Here is a 14,242-nt window from a genome sequence, read left to right as displayed (position 1 = left end):
TTATATAGGTCATCTTAAGGAAAAGATAACGCCAATATTTTAACCCTGGAGAACCCAAGAACCCTTTTCTTCTTTGGAAAATTATGAATTATACATTAAATGACTGCTATAAGTTCACTGAACACCAAAATATATGTTTTTTTATTTTAACCCTTTTTTTTTTAACTAGCTCAGAGTTGCTAATTTATCAAAATATATATATATATAAAACATACTCCTAGGCATTCTGCAACATGATATGAAATAGATTAACAAAAAAAACAAAATTTTACCATCTGATGGTTTGCTGAGAAGATGGTTTTGTTTGGATTGATTTCCAGCTCAACAAAACAGCATGTTGGCAGCCATCTTGTCTCCACCTCTCTGGCTCATGTAAGTGCAATATTTATCCACTAGATGGCCCCATGCAGGGGTCAGAAGTGGCACTCTGGACTTTTGAAGTTTAATTTGGAAAAAAAAACAAAAAAAAAACAAAGGTCTTTGTTATTTGAGTAGCAGAATTTATAGGGGCCAAATTTGACCCCGTGGGTTCTCCAGGGTTTTAATAACAATATTGCAACTACAGTGTAAAACATTTTCCAACTTTTAAATGTGATTTTAACTGCATGTGTGAACTAAAAAAGACAGTTCATTTATTTTTTATTATTTTTTATTTTTTTATGAGCTGCTCAAACCCCTGTCCAAAACAATTACGCACATGTGTTTGCGTACTGACAACTAGACACAGACTGGCTGTGTAATGACGATTAGGGTGACAGGGCGACACTTGGGGGGGGGGATCAAGGCACGCACTCGCATTACTAGCGACCTCACACACAAGCACTCACAGGCAAAAAAAGATGTACACACTTTTACAGTTGACATGTTGAGTCATTTCCTAAGAACTTTGCTGACCTGAATGCCAAATAGAGAGCTGCAACGGCACACAGAAAGAGATAAAAAATATAAGCTTCTCATTGTTCCCATGTATTTAGTTTAGTCTTTGAAGGCAAAATGGGGATTAGTTGTGAAAATGCCCTTTGAGTTTGTCACATTATCCTCTACCACCCAACAAGTGGAACGTCACTCACATGAAATGTCAGGATTTCGCTTCTTGGACGTTAAGTTCATCATCGCAAGTTGAAAAATATTCAAGGTTCGAGGTTATGCTTCACTCACTGTGTGTGTGGTTTTGTTGTTATTCATAAAAATATTCAATATTCTTTGAGACACCATATCACTACAGGTAATAAGTTTAGATCTGTGAATTTCCAACTGTGACCTTTAAAACTAGTCTGCGCTACAGCAAAAAAAAAAGATATGTGCACATAAAATAAATGACTAATAAAATGTGTAAAAAGCAACAAAAAAATGTGTTTCTGTTTCACTGTGCAGCTGTGCTATATTTATTGCTCACTTACATTTCACCACTGACCATAAACCAAAGCTACAGCAGTTCCCAAAACTTTCTGACTAAAAGTTCAAGGATGACTAAGACTAAACAAGAAGATGACGACTATTTTGTAAAGATGAATGGATAAACATATATTTATATCAAATCTACATGTCTGACATATTTAAGACACTTGTTCAGTTTTACATTTCATGTACCTGGTACTTGTAGTATATCTGTTAAAGACACATTTTAATTTGTATTTTTTTGTTTTGTTTTGTTTTTTAAACTTAGGTCAATTAACTAATTTGCTCCCAAAAACATATCAATAACGTTCTATTTTAAATATTACATATCTATATTTTTTTCATGCTAGAGCATAGAGAAGGCTTTGATGTAGCCTCTGAACTGAAGAGAATGCTTGAAGCAATGGTAGTTATTATAAAAAACGGCCAGCAGGTGGCAGCAGAGTATAAGAGATGAACCAGTGCCATGTTGCAAAAAGGCTTTTTTCCCCCAGTGTTTTAAACTGATTTGTGAACAATGATGAAACTTAGCTATATTTTAATGCTATTTGCTGCAAAAATGGAAACAGATCGAAATAAACATTTTTTTTTTCCTGATGAAAGAAAAGACTCTAATCTTTCTTTTGGTAGGTTTTCCTGTTTTTATAGCAAAATAATGCAATATTCTGTGGACCTTGCAACATCAGTCAAAATCCAGTAAAACAGCCGGTGGTGGTCACTTCATTGAAAATTGCTGGGAGTGAATAAGTCAAGGATCAGGGAATAATACATTTTAGAATTACATAGTGTAAGTAGTAGTCAAAATGTGACATCTGCTTTTTTCAATCAAAAAAAATCAGTTTTTTTTTTGAGGACCTAACAAAAACACATTAATTCAGTTCTGTATATTATTTAATTGCACTTTGATTTTCGCCTTCTCTTAAAGGTCATTGACTAAAACATTAGTCAATACCTATATACGGCCACAAATTTGTCAGAATGCGAGGTAAATGTCATTTTTGTAAAGGTCAAAAGTTATCTTTGTGAACATATTAGAGTAAGTACCATGTTTTAGCAAATGACTTTTTTTTTACTCTTTGCAAAACCCAAATAATGTCAACCTGCTACAACAAAGCATAAGATGCATAAGCAACAATGTGATTAATTATGCACAATAACGTTCACCCAAAATATGAATGAAAACCGTCATTCTTGTAAAACTTAATAATTGACATCTGTGAAAGCTATCCTGTAAGTGAAAAAAACACAGAGCGTTCATGTTCAAAGCATTGCGGCGGTCCCAGACTTCCCTGTATGTAACCTTATAGTCTTGAGCTGTCATTACGAAGGTATGGCATTGGCCTCTATGGAATCTGGATATATTGCTACATGTGCATCCACTCTGTCGGGGTATTTAGTGGACAGGTGTGTGTGTATGTGCGTGTTTTCAGGACAGCGGAACTCTAGCCGCCTTCACTGCATCCTTTTCAACACCCGCCACCTCACGTACGCACACACATATGCACATCAAGCCTCCCGCCGCTGACACACGCGTCACCACAAAATACGGCCCACGGACAGCCGACCCACATGGAGGACGAGACCACCACACTGACAGACGGCCCAGTGGAGGTTACGACCAACTCTGCTTGAATCAAATGATGCTTTGGGAAGTGAACACCGAACTAAACTGTCATCGCCACGTATGGATCTCTACGCTCACATACGTCAGCATTTTTGCAATATTTGCATCACAACTGACAGCTGTTTCAAATCTGAGCCAGATACGGCTACAGCCGTTAAATTAATCTGTATTTATCTTACAGCTATGACCCGCTTTCTTTTCAAATCTCTCTTGAATCTGTTCATAATGATATCAATATGCAACATGTGAATTCATGTTTTGTTTTTTTAGCGTTCATGATGATATAGCTTGGTATCACTTGGATCTGTTGAATTATGCAGATCTAGTTATGAAAACACCACCATATTTTTGGAGCATATTCACACACAAAAATTACCTTGGAGAAGAAGAATCTTCAGCACAATCCTCCTCGTCGCCCCTGTTGAATAGAAACCACAGGCGGTTACATTATGACAACTTTGTCTAAAGGATTTCAAAATCAGAAAAATGGAGATTTAGCCTTGCTAAGTTCTTACACTACTTACATCATTGATATTTGCCGTTTCCCTCAACAAGCCTTCATCTCCTACTATTAAATAAATCATTTTGAGAAACACCAAAGGTGGCATAATTTAGAATTTTGACAGAAAAGCCATAAAACCTCTCAAGGGGTCATAAAAAAATTAATACATTTTACTTGAAAAGATTTGGGGGCTAATTTCCTCTCTGTCCAAGATAATCCACTTTTCCCATCAATATTTTATGATTATACAGCAATTTTTCCATCAGTCTTTTCATCTTTATCAGTTCCTACGAGGGAGGTTAATACTTTTTTTTTTCCAGACCAATATCAATATGAGTGCTCAACTCTTGAATAGCCACCAATACCAAGTACTAATGGTACTTTTTGATACATTAAATTTCTATTAAACCAATGACAAATATAATATATAATAGGCCTATATACCCCATTCTAGCATTTTGCCTAAATTTGTATGAAATAAATGCTATTTTTTAACTTATCTTCATTCCATGTGCTCATAAAATACACATTTTGAATAGAACACACAATAAAATAAATGTAAATAAATAAATACATACAATGAAACAATCCAGTGGCCAGAAAAAGTCCCAATCAAAATATGTGGTTGTATTACTTCAAGCCATACTGGTATCGGCCACCATCTCAAGTACCCAATAGCTTGAAATAAGGTCGGTATCATCTGCCTGGTATCGGCACTTGCCCATCCCTAGTTCCTATATCAGTGGTTATTAACCTTATTGGAGGTACTGAACCCCACTTGCAGCAGATATATAATGAAAACAGCAGAGGCCCCAGAATTGAACCCTGTGGAACACCATGCATTTGGCTGTACATGTGAATTCATATTGCACATATTTGTCTGACTACTTTTTTTTCCTCAACATAGTTAGTACGAAGGGATTAAAATAATTAATAAATCACGACGTACCATCACAACAGTCACAAGTCGACCACTGAGCGCATCAAATTCCCTGCAGCACAGCAATTTAGAGTGATCACCTGCAGCCAAAAGCCAAGCAGGGCGTATCATCACAAATCATTTGAGTTTGGTGTGTCCCCTGACCTCCACTGAACCTCGGAGACTTACTCTCCGAACCCCTGGGGTTCGATGAAACCCAGGTTAAGAACCACTGTCCTGTATAAACAAGAGCCATATGCAGACAGGTTGAAACCTAAATACAAGCACCCAGCTAGCTCTTCTTTCTGCATTCTTTTTTTTTGCTTTCTTTCCATCTGGCTTGCATTCTCTCCACCTGCCCATCAGTCTGCAGCCAGGGACAGGTGAGCCCATTACACGCTTTTCACACTGTCTGCTGCCACACGCGCTTACCCAAACACACACACACACAGACACGCACGTGTGCACTAGCCTCACTTCATGGTAACTTAGCATGCAACACGCATCACGACAAATCATCCGTGTTGTAAAACGGCTGTTGCTGCAGCCACGTCACAAACTTTGATGAAGCAGTCTGGTGCCGAATATAAAATCGGAAATAACTCCATTACAGCAGAATAGCCGAGGTTTAACGAGAAGAGCTACAAGAGGATAAGATGGGCTGAGCCCTGAAATTGGGCATTTGAGATTTAAGAGGGAGAAAAAATCCAATTGAATGAAACTCCAAAAGCTGTCAGTCTGTTCAAAAGTGAAAAGTCTTTACCATGTCGACGAGGAGACTTCCTCTGTCGGAGAGCGGCACGAAGACATGTGTGGTTAGTGTGCCTGGCTCGCAATTTGAGGTTCTGTGTTCAAATTTGAACTTGCACCTCTCTGTGTGGAATTTGCATGTATTTCGCTCAGCTTGCTGGGATTTTCCCCCTGTACTCCACCTTTTTCATACATTTACATTTCAACGTAGACGTCAGCTTAATGAAAGACTCGCAAACGAGTTGAAGCAAACATGGTGACGCAGCATTTAGCTGTTATGCTGCACACAAATGGAATAAGCTATCAACAAAAGTAAAGTCAGCCTCGAGTGAAAATACTTTTAAATGCAGGTTAAAAACATTACTCCCCCCTCCTATCTTTGCGTAAGGTTTGTTTTTTTAAATCTTAAAAAAAAAAAAAAATCTATTTCACAGTACTGTAATTTTAGAAACCTACTTTTATTTATTTTACTTTATTTCTCTGATACTGAATGATGTTAACAGCTGTGTTCTAATTACCTTAAGATGTTGTTGAATGATTTTCACATTTATTTATAAGGAACAATAATCACTTGAAAATTCACACATTGATGAATAAAGCAACTTTTTAAAAACTATATTTTTCTGAATGAATAAATAGTTTTTAAACACGATAATTTCTACTCAGGTTCATAAAAAGGTCATGTCACATCTTTTCATCTAGATCTAACCCAAATGGCTCTACAGTAAATTACATTATATACAAACCAATCCTATTCAGTTTACCTGTATTCAAGTACATTATTTATCTCATAGATGTCAAATATAATCCAAAATGTTACGGTGAAATAGCATCAACATATCTTAAAATTAGGTCGAATTCTATATTTTCTAAAAACCTTATTTAAAGATAACTCAAATGTAATGTGCCTGCATAATTTTTCACCAAGATATACTGTAAGCCTTGAATGTCTATATTATGTGGCTGCTTTTGTTTGTTTTCAAAAACCTCAATTTCTGCCTGCCAGCATGGCGGGAAGGACACAAAAGAGCTGCAGGTGGCATGCAGACGCTCTAGTGCAGCAAGCACCATGGAGCTTTCGAACCTTGCCATTTACAAGCACAGACTTGCAATCTACATTTTGGTTTCCTCAATCTGGATGTATTTCCATGAACATTCATATTCATATTCAGCTTGTTTACTTCCTTCAGACTCTTAATTTTTTACAGCTCAGCACTTCTTCTGTCCTCCAATGATGGAAAACATAAAGAGGTCACGCAAGCAAAGAGCACGAAAAATAAGGTGCCAAAATAAAACAAACAAGCACATCAGCAAAAGAAAATCCCTCATGCTTTGGTATTGAGGTTGACAGCATTAAATGGCAGAGTGAAAATTGTAATATGTGTTATATTAAAAATAGCAAGCCCCAAAAAATGATAATAAGACAAAGATCTAAATATATAGAAGATTTCAAGATTAAAGTAGATGAGGGCTAATTACTCTCAGCAACATGCCAAAATCTGCACTAATCTATATTGTTTTGTAATAGCCGAAACATTGCAGAATTATTTTTGGATTAAGCATTAAATTCTTAATTAAGATGACATAAAGAAAGTATCACACAGTTGAGATAAGGTTTAAAATGTAGGCATGGTACAAATGATTGGATTATCCTTTGTGGTCTGGCGTTTTAAATGGAGTTTTGCAATATATAATGATAATGTGCTCATGTGCGCTTGATTCCCACAGGTTAGTAAAATGTAGCTTTAAGAGTAAGAATTTGAGCTGGACTTGTTGGATCATTGCTTAGAGCAACTCTTAATTAGAAACCAGAACTAGAAAGCGTTGTTCGATATGCGGTGGCACAATTGGAAATAGGCCATTGTTGGCTCAAAGCCAGCAATCCCCATCTTTTGATCAGGGAACCACTAATGCGACATCAGACAACTTGGAGAGGTGCTAATTCAAATGAAATTCAAATGAGAGTCTGTTCCTTCACTAGTATCAATGTTTACATGGATGCACTGCTAAAAACGAGCACACATTAAATATTTCCTTTCAAATAGATGTCATGAAGCAACAAATCCAGGGAAAAATTATTGTTTTCTTGAACAAATACAGTTTACTTTCAAAATACAGGTTAGAGTAGACATTTGGAAGAATAAACAAATTGATGCTACAATAAACCAATAAACCATAGGAGCCACTCAAGTAGAGTACACTGCACAAAAAACAATCTGAGTGAAAAAAAAAACACCCCCCCCCACATCCCCCTTTTGTCTCTTCTGTTCTGTTTCCAATACAGTTTTGCTATTACTAGCAAGAGGATTCAGTTAAGCAGAAGTGAACCATAAGAGAGACATAGCAGATATACACAACTAATTTACATAGGGAAGTGCCTGGATCTAGAAAAAAAAAAAATATATATATATATATATATATATATAAAATAATAAAAAAAATAAAAAATAAAATAAAAAATAAAAAATATATATATATATATATATATATATATATATATGTGTGTGTTCTATATGTGTGTGTGTTTATTCTTGTTTGTTCTGAACTGTGCCATGAAAATGTCTAGTTTAGACCAATTAAACTAGTTCCCCTTTGTCTTGGTCATCAACTCAAACTTTTTGAGAGTGTGGGGGGGGGGGGGGGAATCTGCGGGCCTAAAATATGCGGTTTCACATCACAGTTTGTGGTCTGGACGCACGCATGTTTCGGTTGCAGCAACACATTTATGTCACGTACGCATGGGACGTAGGCGGTCGGCCATCGAGGCAAGCTTGGTGCTGCTACTTACGTTACGGCACAACCAGCTCGCTAGCAACAAGTTTCACTACTAGCGTGGCTGAAATGTTGCAGACTTTCTCCTAAGTCAGTAATCATCACCTCCATGGCACTGAATAACATCTGACAAGTATGGTACTCACGAAGGGATAACGAGGAAAGACAGAGAAGCCATGCTAATTGCTAAGCTAAGCTAAGACTAACACAGCTAGCATGTTTAAACACCAAAATTAAGTAATTCATCCATTTGATTTTACAATTTTTTGAGAACACTTTAGTTTTCGGGTCTCTGGGAAAAAATATTATAATTTATTCCTCAAATTAAGTAATTGATTCGTAAACTAACAAAATATTTCAAGCTTTGACCGATGGCATCCACAAATTATATATTACAAGCAAATTTTACACTTGGTAGTGTGTGGTGAAGATGGAAAGGTAAAGATGTAAAGAGCTAAAAGAGGACAGAGAATAAAAAAGGAAGTGTGTGTATGAGGTAAACAGGTCAGATCATGTGGATCAATATCTGCAAAGATCAAGAAGGTTCAATGTACAAAAACATTGGGATTGCGCCAAAACAAGGGAGGAGAAATTGACTAAAAGTGTCTTGAATGCCTCTTAGAAGAAGCAGTTTGAGGGCTGGTGGCGATAGCGGAGACTGACAGATACTAAAATGGCATGAAATTGACATGAAAATGAAGGGATGCTATGGGAAAATGCCAACACGCAAAAGCACCTGAGGCTTGTTCGGGCTTGGGATAGGTTGGCTAAGCCCGATAAGATAGCCGCCACCTTATCTGTGACCGTCAGACTGTTCACACACATGCTGTGAACACACAATCTGAGATATGAATAAACATGAAGCAAACACAGGGTATCCTTTGGCCACAGAACGCGGTAAGAAGATTTGCAGACAGGTGTTCGGGACCACTGAGTCAGATATTAGTTCTGTGCTCGGTGGTCTGTTTATGGATTGATTGCATTGGGCGCATGTGATAAGGCCGGTAAACGATCGGTAGGGGTTTGATTCCGTAAAGTTTGGTTGATCAATTTAATTGAGGTAAACGTTCGAATTGCAACAGTGTGGAGGAAATCTCAGATGACACATTAGTCAGGTTTGTTTGAATTTTTTTAAAATAAAAAATAAAAAAAAATAATAAAATAAAGGAGAGCAATGATGATGACATGTCAAATCGGTAAAATTACCGAATGAACAATACTGAGCTCTCCAGAAAAAGAAAAGGGAAAAAAAAAGCGAATTTACTGAAAATGCGCAAAACGGACATGCCACTTATGCCTGTTTCCATCCGTTCTTTAGCGAATATTGAGAGGGGACTCTGCCGCCGTAGGTGGCGGTATACACCATAGAGATGTGATCCACCAGTAATTTAAAAGAAGAAGAAGAAGAAGACCAGGAAGTGATTCTTGATAAACTGTAGCGTTTCTTTGCTGTTTTCCGTCTAAAATAGCATTAATATTCGTTTTGTTAATTAATTCCAAAAAGATTTCTGTTTCGTCATCCCCCCCCCAAACATACCTTACTTTATTGTCCGCCAATGCCTATTTTTTGCATTTCTTGAAAATTCGAATAAAAATGGGTAGTTGGAAAACCAACTATTGACATGTTCCGACATGGTTGAAAGTTCCATTCAAGTGTTTAAACACTGCAGTTATCAACGTATTGTTCACAGCTATAATGGGTTGGATCCCATTTTTCTCAATAACACAAATAATGATTGTTATTGTTGTCTTCTGCTCAATTTGTCTTTTGGTATAATTTGCCTTTCACCTAAAATTGTCTCAATTTCTTCCGTAACCCCTTATTAAGGATAAATGATATCAATAAAGTACAATTTATTTTCTTTAACACTACATATAGATATACAAAATACTGCGTCTGAGAGACAAGGGCGATCGAGTACACAAAAGCAGTAAGCAAAAATGACAGTAATCTTATTTTAGCGCCCATCTAAATAAATTAGGCCCTAAGAGTTTGTACAAACTTTATTTACTTATTATTTTTATTACATTATTTATCATTTTTATTACTTTTATTACATTATTTATTATTTTTATTACTTTTATTACATTATTTATTATTTTTATTACTTTATTTATTATTTTATTTATTTATTATTATTATTTATTAACTATTCGACTGCTTTCAAACATGAGGTTTCTATTCCTCATTTTGTGTTGATGAACCTTCCAGCTAAACAGCTTCTAAAGCTACCGTAAGTACAGTGACGGGGCTGCGACAATGCTTGACCTACAGGATTAGTCCTTTCACTGCTTTGTGAAGCCCACTGCAGCGGTGGTCTTACGAGAGGATCAGGTCATCATGGTGAAAAAAGAGGTATAAGAGTGTATCCTGCACCAGATCATTTGAAGCTGCGGTCAAGCCAGACCGCAGCCAATTTACTGTCAGTAGAGGTTGCAAGAGGTTAGTTGGGAAAGGATCTACTGGGAAGCCAAACAGGTTGGTAGGATAAGTGTTCAGATAGCTCCGCCCACACTGAATACAATTTTACACATATGAGCACTGTACATTTATAATATAAAAGCAATCACCGCCATAATCCACCTTGATGACTTTGGCTGAGTGTGGGACATAAAGGCAATGAGAGACAATCTAGCGATTCGATGGTCATCTAAAACCATGAATATTAATTAACAGCCTTGGCTACTTGACATTCATTTATCTGAAATGGAACATCATAAAAAAAATATAAAAAAAAGAGTATGGGTGCTGTTCGCCAAGTACACGTGAGAATATATGATCGTGTATTATGTTGGTGTGTGTTTTGCTGGCATCGTACTGTATGTGAGCCTCCACAATGTACCAAGGGCATGCGGTAATGAAACTGTCCCAAAGGCTTCGCTGTCCTTCGCTAATGCCGGCCGTCAGCATTCAGCACAATAACGAGCTAGTTACGCCACAACAACATAATAAAGCTATACAGGGACAAAGTCAACAAAGTCACATCGTGATCCCGTAATTAAGAAGAAGGCATATAGAAAGACAAAAGAATGGGACACAGAGTGGGGCACAAAATGATTCTGATTCTCTTTAATCCATCACAGGGGACGGCCATTTTGCCAAAGTTGCTCAGGTAACAATTAATCACGGTTCACCTGTTTGCTGAGTTTGGTCATGTGATGTTCGCGCAATGTCAGTCGAATGTTTGATTTCGTGGCCACATATTGTGTATTTGACTTGTTATGGAGCCGGTTCCCGAGACACGCTAGCTAGCAGTGCGGCTAAAAAGACGCACTAGTGTATGACACGTTTTCTACAAAGCACTTATTTTCATATTTAGACCAAAATGTGAACTTTTGTGCTGATGGGAAATGAAAATAGACTGGTCTGTGCTGGATTTCACTTTCCTTTCTTTTCTTTAGTCCTTCCTCGGGTCTCCTGGCGGCCTCACGACTCTGGCTGGAAGTGTTCGGTTTAGGTGAACGGTATGGGATTTTTTTAATAGGTTTTAGGTGAACTAATGAATACACACTCACACGCACGCACACTCACCCACATATAAAAATGTAAAAAAAATAATAATAATTAAATTTAAAAAAAAAGAGAGCAATGATGATGACATGTCAAATCGGTAATATTACCGAATGAACAATACTGAGCTCTCCAGGAAAAAAAAAGAAGGGAAATGAAAATAGAGACATTAAGGAGGTTATTTTTGGAGAAATGTCAATATTTAGGTACCCAACTAGTTTTTTACTTTTAACCTACCTTCTCCCAACAGAGGTGTAAAATAAATCATACTATATCCTTCTTTTAAGCACCACATCTTTCTCAGTGTTAGAAATTGTGTCTGGTGAAGCCAAACAATTAATGTAGTGGTGATGACTGAGTCTAGTCATTGAAATGGATCTAAACGGAGGCGAATCATAACTCTTATTTCCCAGTTTCAGTTTCTCCTCTCCCCTCAGCCCCATTTATCAATATATCCATCTTGCCGCATCTACTCACTTTTCCCTCTCCCACTCGTTTTCCTCATATCTGTCTAAATGTAATCAAGGACATTTCAGGTTGGTGTAGCATCCTGACCATAAAGATGTTTTACAGCTGACCCCCTCCTCCTTCAACACGGCTTGTCCAAACAGATAGGAAGAAAAGCCCTCGTGTCAGAGTCATGGTTCAGTGGTTTCTAATTATGTGCTCCCTGTAGGAGCTTGGTCAGAATATTTCATAGAGACCTCTGAGAGCGATAAGACAGAAGGGATTGCAGGACTGAACCAAAGACTGTGAGATTACTAAACAGCCACCATGGGAGTATTGGGATGAAATATCACTTTTCGTCCGTGAATTTTGTTTCTTTAGTACGGCTTAGTCCAAGCGTGTCTTACTCTTGCTCCTTCATCTTAGATTGAAAACACAATGCTTGGCCAATGCACATATTTGCTATTACATAGTGAAAAAAGTTTGCCTCTTGGTAATAGTGTGATAATTAGGAGGGGCTTTTTGACCTTGCTAGTACAGCTAAATGTGCCCCACATAGAGCGCACACCCTCAGGAAGATAAAGTGGCACACAGAGCCTCTTCTCGGGGCCCCTACATGACCGGTGTCATTAATGTTGGTGCGCGGCTGCCAGCTGTAATATTTCCTGCGGTTATTAGACCATCTGGTGGCCTGTCATCTCACTGTCTCTCGGTCTCTTTTGTGTTGCTACAAAGTCATTGTCAGCCCATTCTATTTTTTTCTTTTTGATTTACCGCCCCCCCACCACCACGCCGAACCCCCCCACCCCACCATTGCCTCAACATCGGAAAGTTCCAAAGGTAATAAAATGTTTCTCAAAAATGGATCTGCAACTTTTCATTGTGCTTTTTTTTCCCCATGACACATTTTTCGGAAGAAGGACCCGCTTAAATAATGTTAAGAGGAGAACAAAAACATACACTGGATTACAAGTTACCCCAAGACAGCACATCTATAGCCATGCCCAGTATTACTGAATATGTTAATACTGTGTATAGTATATAATGCAACATTGAATCAAAAGTTGACCCTTGACTGATAGCCATTTTAAGGAACAAGTAGAAAGAACATTAAGTGATTTTGACATGAATAGCATTGAAGTCAAACACAACAATAGTTAAGTCCTAGCTAGCTAGCTAGCTCATGTAAACTAGCTTAATCGTGCTAGCTAGCTAGCTAGCTAGCATGTGGCTCCTCACTCGTGCAGCTTTCTTCCCTACAGTATACAGTATTGTCTTCGCACACTTTTGAACATGTGGACCATTTTCTTTTGAAAAGAAGGTGACAATATACTTAGTTGGTGTGAAAATATTCATAAATGCATTATTTATGACAAAATGATGATAATAAAATGAATATTTAACCACAAATGGATGACAATGGCATGTTGAAAAAACAAGACATCTGCAACTTCCAAACTACTAGACCATATTTTTTGCAAAGAAGACCTACCATAATTGAGCTGTCAGCGCCTTATGGAAGGAGTGCTCTGCTTAATTTTTTTTTTTATAATCACAAAGGGGCTGATTTGATTAGCCATGATTGCTGCCAGCCCGTACACCCACTGCTAATGTAAATAATTAAATGTTCCCTGTGTCTCACATGTAGGCCTTGTTTTTGTGCCTCATGGGATTAGGGGGCGAGCACGGAGTTGAGCATTATAACAATGAGACACAGCACACTCCATTATGTCCTTGGAAATCCATTTAAAGCCAACGTTACATATTTCAGGAGGCTAGAGGAAGCTCCAATACAACAGGCATGCCTTAATCTGAGCTAATTTAAACAGAAAGCACACACTAACTATTGGATTTTGAATTTAATGAAGTTTTCTTTTCCAACTAAATTAGCAAAGTAAGGTTTAATACTGATACAAAAGTCAAGTCCACAAAAATACTGGGGTCTAGTGTCAGCAAAATCCATGCCGCGGCAAGATGGTACTACTGTGGCTTTTTAAACCAATATGTGTACATTAATTGTGCGAATTGTAATTCTAGCGGGAGTGCCAACGCCCACGAGAGTCCTGTATTTTTAACATAAGCATTTTTGTATTTAAAAATAACTGCCAAGTCATGTGCAGCCCTTAGGATACAGTGGAAAATGTGCGTTTCTATGTCATTAATATTCATAAATCTGACTGAGGGTATCTGTGTTCGCACATTATGCTTCACAATCACTGACATGCACCGACATCCCTAATTGAGTTTACTCCAGGGAACCTTTATTATTTTACATAAGTTACTTTGATCCGCAAACTTTCTTGCAATAACTGGTGCTGA

General features: G+C 37.5%; 1 protein-coding gene across 3 annotated transcripts in view; it reads right to left on the bottom strand.

The window, feature by feature from the left end:
- Positions 1-14,242, bottom strand: part of cntfr (ciliary neurotrophic factor receptor) — a 358,577-nt gene that overhangs the window by 176,418 nt on the left and 167,917 nt on the right. For all 3 annotated transcript variants that reach the window (XM_077586331.1, XM_077586329.1, XM_077586330.1), the window contains exon 2: positions 3,399-3,440. The gene's annotated coding sequence lies outside the window, so the exon portion shown is untranslated. The remainder of the gene's footprint in view (positions 1-3,398; positions 3,441-14,242) is intronic.

The sequence above is a fragment of the Vanacampus margaritifer genome, chromosome 14, assembly GCF_051991255.1.
Source record: "Vanacampus margaritifer isolate UIUO_Vmar chromosome 14, RoL_Vmar_1.0, whole genome shotgun sequence".
Taxonomy (NCBI): domain Eukaryota; kingdom Metazoa; phylum Chordata; class Actinopteri; order Syngnathiformes; family Syngnathidae; genus Vanacampus; species Vanacampus margaritifer.
The sequence above is the reverse complement of the archived record's forward strand: the minus strand, read 5'-3'. Positions and strand labels throughout refer to the sequence as shown.